Source organism: Chinchilla lanigera, unplaced genomic scaffold, assembly GCF_000276665.1.
Source record: "Chinchilla lanigera isolate Chin_1 unplaced genomic scaffold, ChiLan1.0 scaffold00010, whole genome shotgun sequence".
Taxonomy (NCBI): Eukaryota; Metazoa; Chordata; class Mammalia; order Rodentia; family Chinchillidae; genus Chinchilla; species Chinchilla lanigera.
In genome coordinates this window covers 12,619,044-12,627,978 of record NW_004955411.1, presented here as the reverse complement: position 1 = coordinate 12,627,978, position 8,935 = coordinate 12,619,044, and positions in this window count along the sequence as shown.

Below are 8,935 nucleotides of genomic sequence, written 5' to 3'. Positions count from 1 at the left end.
ATAGAGCCTATAGGTACAGAGGCAGATGAGGCAGCGAGAGTGGGCTTAAAACAAAAATTAAAATATGACCATGACTTCCAAATGGTTTTAAGTAAAAATTTGACACTTCAGTAAATACATGAGCACATTAACAAATGAATTAATGCTATGCAGGAGTTTGTCATAAATCATTTCCCCGATAAGGCTTGTCTGGATGTGCACCTTCAGCATCTTTCAATTTTAAATCCCATATTCACTTTTGCTGGAGTTTTCCCAGTCAAAGAAACATAAGAAAATATTGCATGTTATATTATGTGTTATAGTGGTCACCTATTATAGGAATACCAGGACAGCTAGGGATATATATATATATATATATATATATATATATATATACATAAACCTCGAACACAAAGTTATAAGATGACTTGAAACCCTTTCTGGTCTCTAGGGTTCTACTGAAATCAAAATGAGAGGCACAAGACAACACTGTGGAATGAGCTATGTATAGTTTAGTGTATGAAGGGTCTTGAGAATAAATAACTATGCTCTTTCCCAAATTGTAAGGCATTTTATAAGGCATTTAAAAAATCTAGGAAGAGTAGACATTGTAAACCAGCTAATACATCGGCTGGCCTCAATAAGAGTTTCCTCCAAATCATTAAATCATGACATGTGCAGGAATCTCTCCCACACTTATCAGTGCCACATTTATTATTTTTTAAAGCATTTTATTCATGGGAAAATAAAGCATCTCCTTCCTTACTATACTCATAGTTTTCACATAAACTTAGCTTACATAACTTACAAACTAAACATTGGAAATGAGAAAGACGTTGCTCTGGTATCAACTCTGTTTTATGGGAGTGTATGGGCAATGTTATAGTTTAGATCTCAAATTACCCCCACATTCTCATGGGTGTGGGACGGGATTAGATCACAAGAGCACCATACTTGTCACTGTATTAACTCGTTAATGAATTTGTAGCTAACTGTGCTGTTAGGAGATGAGGCTTAGTTGCAGATTGGTCATTAGGGTTGTATTCTCAGCCTTTGCTCCTAACTACTCTGTTCCTTTCTCTCTCTGACTGCCATGAGCTGATCTCTTTTTGCTCTACCATGCTGCTCTGTCATCCTGATCTTGCCTTGGGGCCATCCAATCATGGACTAAATCCATGCACCAAAACAAGCCTCTCCTCTTGAAGTTGGAGGTGTTGGGAATTTTGTCTGAGTGATAAAAAAGTGACTAAGATAGGCAGGCAGGTTCTCTTTTTCTCCATGATGGCACAACTAGAGGTAAGATTCTCAAAAATACTCACCTTCCCTTTCAGTGGCATTATCCATAGAGTCTTGTTGGGCTCACCGTTAGAAACTGATGCATCAGGGGTTTTGTGAACATGGGGTTTGGTGGCTTTTCCAGGGAAAGAATGTAGCACATCTGGTCTACCACTGCACGCTGGTGCAGATGCTCCACAGCAGATGAGGTCTTTGCTTCTCTTCCATTTGGCTTCCTTTTCCCCCAGATCCTGTCTAGGAGTTACTGCCAAATCATAGCTCCATCAACAAGTAGTAAAAGTTTTCTGTCTTCAGAAAGGAAGTTTTGTTCTGTGCACAACTATAGTGTGTTTAGCTACTTGCTGGATCTGCTCTCTATGCAGGAAACTTGCTTAGCTTTCTTCAAATTGATGACTTGGATGGCTATGTAAATTACTGTGGTTGTAAATGGTTCTCAGTAAATGGTAACTAATGAAAACAGCCAAAGAGATTTACTTTTTTTTTAAAGAACAAAACAAGGCAATTAAATGGTAGCAGAAACTTTGTAATTAATTTTATAAAATTAATATATGAAATATCACATTCTTGAAAATACATATAGCTAAAAGTTTTTTTTGTTGTTGTTTTTGGAGATGGGGTCTCACTACATTGTTCAAGCTGGTCCTGAACTCACTATGTGGCCCAGGCTGACCTTGAACTCACAGCAATCCTCCTGCCTTAGCCTCCTGAGTGTTGGGATTATAAGCATGTGCCACCACACCTGGCCTCTGTAGCTGAAAGTTTAATGTGTCAAAATTGATGGTAACTATATTAAAATGTAATTATATTTCAACAGTCTCATAGCTACACTTTTGTGGACTTTTCTGACATAGCTTTCAGAAAAGCCTATATGGTTGTCCTTTTAATTGTAAGGAACACATTTGTTAATTTAAAAAATAATAAATAGTTTACACATTGGAGCATATTGAAATTAAAATCAAAAGAAGCAATTGGTTCAGAGATAAAATAGTTAAATATGGGCAGAAGCAGTATATGCTAATAAAATTAGTTGTAATGATTTCCAAGGAATCTCATTAAAATTCTCCCTTGATTCTTTTCTTTCCTACTTAGCTTGACCACAAGAATTTTTGCCTTTGTTTTTAGGGGAAACAGATAAAGAGGAATTTTATTTGAATAAGAAAATCAAATAAGAGTTATGATGTGGTATGCTTTATCTTCTTTGGATATATTTTACCTATTGTGAAAATGGATTAATTTTAACATACATTCACATGCTTAACGAACATATACACATATTTCTGGACTAACAGATAATCTAAACTTCAAGATTTATTAATATGATTTGATCTTTCTCATGGAATTTAGAATACAGGGTAAGCAAGCTATGCAAAAGGGAAATTGTTCTTTTTCTACTTCTTACCACATAATGAGTAGACACGTGTGTGTATATTTGCCAACGTGCATTTGCCAGGAAAACCTATGGGGACTTGCAACCCTTCCAGAATGTTAGCAAAAGGACCCTTGCAGATCATTTCACCCACTAAATGAATCCCATCTTCCTTATATAAGGGAAGGTCTTCTCCAGATGTGAGACCTCTTGAAATGCACAGACATTTGGAAATATATTCACTATCTCCACAGGGATAGAAGATCCAAGTGCTAGTGTTGGCTACTAAGGCATCTTCATTGGCACCCTGCTTTGTAAAGCTGATCATCCCTGAAGAATAACTTGTGATCATTAACAGTGGCTGCTTTTGATTCTGTGCAGATGTTCCTGAAGGGGTTGGGTAAAGCAGGTACCAACTCTTTCTCTTTGCCTCTTGTTCCTGTTGGGGATGCACAGGCATGGTGGCTCAGGCAGAGTTGATGTGTAACCCATAGTTTATTGTTGCAGTTTGTGATCATGACTCTGTAAAGGTCGAAAAGGATTACTCAGAGATGAGACTTTAGTTCAGTCACCAAGAGGGTTATTTATTTTAACTCAGAGATGTGAGGACAAAGATATAAAAGAAAAGCATTTACAGAATTTGGTATAGGAGTTTTGGTATAGGGAATAGGACTGGAATGGGGTGGTTTGTCACATGGCTCATATTGACCTAATTTAAGCGATCTTGTAGGGGCAGAGTGGACACAATGGCCAGAGCAAACACCTCTGAGAACAAATCCCTTTTAATTCTGCTGACTGATGTTCTGCAGATTCTACTCTGAACTCTAACCATGGATTCCAATTCCTTCCTTTTTTGCACTCACTTTAGATGCTCCTTTGGCTAGAGTCTCCCTACAGTTTATATTAAATTATACCCTGTAATCTAGTAATTCTTTTGTTTCCCTCAAATTTGTATTGTCACGAACCCACTTTTGCAGCATCGTACAAAATTGTTTCACTGCCCTAAACATCCCCTGTGCCTCACCAGTCATTCATTTCTGCTCCCTTCAGACCCTTGACAGCTATGGACCTTTTCACCTTCTCTAAAACTTTGCCTTCTCTAGAAATTCATATAGTTGAAATCACATAACATGCAGCCTTTTCAGACTCACAGCTTTTACATAGGGATTTGCATTTAAGATTCTTCCATGTTGCTGACAGGTTTGATAGCTCACTTTTTTAGCCATTGAATAATACCCCATTGGATCTATGTGCTAGTTTGTTTATCCACTGACCTGTTGAAAGTTATCTTGATTGCTTCTAAGTATTAGAAATTATGAGTAACTGTGTAATCAAGAAAATAACCCCACTTGCAAAAGCTCCAAAAATAAAGAACATGAGAAATATGTTTAACCTAAGTACTGAAATACCTGTGCAATAAAAAGTGTAAAACACTGAGAAAAAAAATTTAAGAAGACACAAATAAATGAAAATATATTCCATGTTCATGGACTGGAGTTATTAATAATGTTAAAATGTAGTTTCTACCAAAAGTGACTTTAGGTTCCATAAAATCTCTATCAAAACACCAATGGCATTTTTCACAGGAATAAAAAAAATAACCCTAAAATTTATATACCACAAAATACTACAAGATGGCAAAACAAATTTGAAAACAAAACAAGATTCAAGGTACTACATTTTAAAACTGTGTCCCAAAGCTGTAATAGTCAAAACAATATGGTACTGGCATAGAAGGAGTCATTTTATGTAGACTAATGGAACACAGTTGAGAATCCAGAAATAAGCTCATGCATATAGTGGAATTATGATATGGATTTGAAATGATCCTAAAAACTTATATTCTATCAGTTTGGTTGATAGATGTTGGGATTTGGGGAAGAGATCAGACAATAGATCTCAGATTTCATTAAGTGGAATAATTCATTGATGAGATCATAATTTAATTGCATTATTTGTAGAAGATGACACCAGGAAGGGGTGCCTAGTTGAGAGAAGTATTATGGGGGCACGGTCTTGGTGGCAGTATGTGGTCCTCAGGTCCCTGTCCCAGCTGCTGTGAGATGAATATGTTTTCTCTATCAAGTCCTTATGCTATGATGTTTCTGCCTTGACACAGAACTAAAAGTAAAAGAGTAAGATGTTTTTGACTGAAGCTTCTGAAACTGTGGGCTAAAATAAAGTTTTCTCCTTTAAGCTGATTTTTGCAGACATTTTTTTCACAGTGATGAAAAGCTGAATAGCACATATGGTCATCACCTAGTCTTTGACAAGAGCATCAGAATACACAAAGGAAAGTCTCTTCCTTAAATAGTGCTGAGGAAACTGGATTTTTACATACAAATTCATGAATCTGTACACTATCTTACCTCATGCACAGAAATGAACTCAAATTGGACTAAAGACTTAAATGCAAGATGGACAATGATAAAAATCTCAGAAGAAATCAGAAAAAACTCATTGATATTAGTTGTGTCAGTGATTTTTGGGGAGCATGACACTGAAAGCACAGGCAACAAAAGCAAAAATTTTAAAATGGGATATCAAAACAGAAATCTTTCACACTAGAAAGAAATAACATGATCAAAAGACAGCCTATATAATGAGAGGAAATATTTGTAAACCATGTTTTTGATAAAAGACACACTCAAACTAAATAAAGATCTCTTAGAACTAAATAGCTAAAAATGGGCAAAGGACCTAACAAACATTTATGCAAGTAAGACATACAAATGGCCATCAGCATATGAAGTGATCAATATCAAGAATCTTTGGGAAATGCAAACCAAAATCACAGTGAAACATTTAATATCTCACTTATTTTAGAATAGATATCATCACAAAGACAAAAGATAATAAAAATTGTTGAGGATGAAAAGAAAAAGGAAGCTTTGTATGCTTTTGGAAGAAATTTAAATTGGTCTAGGCACTGAGGAAAAGACCATGGGAATTCCTCAAAAAATTAAAAGTAGAACTACTAACAATCCCTCTTATGGGTATATAGCCAAAGGAAATGAAATCATATCTGAGAAATATTTGTAGTAGCTCAGTTATACCTTCATTGCAGTGTTATTCACAGAAGCTAAGATATGGAAACAACCTTCATGTCCATCAGTAGATAAATGGATAAAGAAAATGTGGTATATAATAAAATAGAATATTATTCAGCCTTAAAAATGAAAGCAAAATACAGGTGTGGTGGGACACGCCTGTGATTCCAGCACTCAGGAGGTTGAGGCAGAAGGATGTCTTCGAGTTCAAGGCCAGCCTGACTACCTAGTAAGACTCTGTCTCAACAAACAAATGAACAATCCAACAAACAAAAATGAAGACAATTTTGCCCTTCATGACAATGTCGATTATGCTTAAGAACATTATGCTTGGTGAAATAAGCCAGGTGCAGGAAGATGAATACTTCACAACCTAATTTAGATGTGATATAAACAGTGAAACTCACAGAAACAATAGAATAGAGGTTTCCCGGAATGAGGGTATGAAAATGGTGAGATACTGGTTAAAAGTAAACTTTGACTTTTAAATTCAACAATTCATGGGGATTTAATGCAGAGCATGGGTGATGATAGACATATTAATTTGATCATGGTAAACATTATACATTGGATATGTATATCAAAACACTATGTTGTATGCTTTGAATATATTCAATATTTTTGCATGACTTTTAATATTTTTAAAAGCAATAAAAATTCAAATAATGTTATATTTAAGGATAAAAATTGAGAAAAGGATATGAATAAAAGCAATCAGATCTTTGTAGGATATGGAAAAATACTTGGTCTATGCCTGTCTTGGTTACTTTTCTCTCCTTGCTGAGACAAAGTACCCAATGCCCAAAATTAAGTAAGGAAAGGTTTATTTAGCTTACAGTTTGTGGAGGTTTTAGTCCATACTTGGCTGGCTCCAAGGCAGAAGATAACAAAGCAACAAGAGCAAAGGGGGGAATGGCAGTGGTTGCAAGCTTCTTTCCCTCCCTTATATTGTAAGCAGGCTACCCCCACCCAGGTGGCTGCACTCACATAGTTAACCTTCTAAACGTCTCACATTGACACAATGAATAATATCCTAGAGCAGGAAGGGCATGTCCTTAGCACCCCAAGATGCAGAACTGCCGAGTCACTTAGCCAAACCTCTAGACTCCCCAAGTTGACAAAATGTATCAACCATAGCAATGCCTTAAAATCAGGGATTTTGTGAAATTAATCTAATGCTACAGCTTTATATGTATAGAAGTCTTCAAATCACAGACGTAAGTGGTATATCTTGTGAAAGTCAAAGCAGCCTGTCCTAGTACATATTAGTTTTTATTACAGGATGTGATAATTAACTGAAGATCCTTTTTTTTTTCTTTTTTTTTTTTTTTTTTTTTCCCGATACCGGCAATCGAACTCACGACATTGCACTTGCCAGGCAGGCACTGTGCTGCTGAGCTAAATTCCCAGCCCTGTGATAATTAACTGTTGTGTCAGCTTAAGTAAGAAATGCCCAACTGATTGACTTATCATAGTTCTGGGTGTGACTGAAAGGATTTACTACAGATGGAAAACCTATCCTGGTTGTGAGTGGCACCAATCAATAGGCCTGTAGCCTGAATGGAATGAAAAAAGGAATAAGGAAGGAAGGTTTGTTTTGTTTCTTTGGTGGAGCTCCAGTCTTCACCTTGGACATTCCTCTCCAGGTTTCCAGTGCAGACTGTTCAGCCTTTCCTCACAGAGCCTTAAACCTTCCACTGCGGATCCTTCATCTTTCTACAATGGACACATATGGGACTCTACTGTGAGCTCCAAGCCTTCAAGTTTTGACTGGAGATATACACAGTAATACTGCAAGTCACAAATGCTTCTGTTGGCAAACAATTTGGTTTGCAAACAAAAACATTCTACAAAATTTTGCTTCCATTTGCAAACTCTGCATTGGGTGACAAGCATGATACCCAGAATCTTCCTCATACAAACACAAATGCAGCCATCTTCCCAAAAATTGTTTAAAAAATTAAGTCTGTAAATGTGCGTGCACACACACACACATACCTGCACTGACTGGTACCGATATTGGTACCAGGAGAGGGGAAAGAAGGGAGGGTCACTGTTTCTTGTCTGCCTTGCCATGAACTCTTTCTTCTCTGCCACGCTGTCCTATCTTGCAGCCAACCAACTATGGCCTGAAATCTCAACAAACTGTGAACAAAAATAAACCTTTCTTCCTTTAACTTGTAAGAATGATGTATTTTGTTCCAGCAATGAGAAAGTAACTAAGACATGGAAGATATATAACTAAGCAATTTTCTAGTCATAATATATTAGTCAGGCCAATCTAACTGCTATAGGAAATGACTTGAAAGCTTTAATGGCTTAACATAGAACACATTCCCTCCCAACTTACCTCATGCCAGAATGTGGCTGGAGGAAGCGTGTAATATAGTCTACTTCACATGGTCATTGAGGCCATAATTTATTCATTTAGTGGGTTCTCCCTTGCGTAATCCTGGAATCCTCTTTACTTGGCCTGAAATACAAGAAAAAAATTTTATGTGTCAGATTCTACCTTGGATAGCACCACCCTGGCTCATGCCACCCTGACCAGCCACATAAAGCCAGCAGATATCTACGAAAGTGCTGGGAAATTTGGTCTACATGTATGACCAGGAGGAAAATCGAACAGGATTTAATGATTCAAAATTCATTACACATAGTCCATGTTCGATGAAAACAATAGGTATAAGAACCTTGAGTTTACTTAGCTTTTGTATACACTTACAGAGAGAACTAACTTTGCAAGAGTATTATTGTTTTTTTCCAAACTTAAAGCTTTCCCCTGAATAAAAGGCCATCCATTCATGAAGAATAAGGAGAAAGACATTATTTTTGTTTGATAGTATTGATGCTATTTTATCTTTAAGGAACACAGATGTGGACAGTGTTTTATTAATTGTTTCTTATTTATGTTATTACTCTGAAACATAATGTCTTTAAAGAGTAAGAACCATTATTCTCTTACAATTTAAAATTTGGGAATGATTCTTCTATATGGTGGAGTCAGATGGTAGCTAGATTCACAATATTAGGATGCAGAAGCAGGTGGAGGTAGAGAGAGACCATATAAATAGTTATTACTTGTACAATCTGAGCTTCTGTCTGTATGATCTCCTTACAGAGTTTAGTTTGGGCTTTCTGTAAAGATACTGTAGTGGCTTCAGGCCAGTCAGACTGCTGATATAGATGCTGAATTAAGACTGTTAGGTTCATTAGATACATTTTCTATTTTCTATGTTCCAGT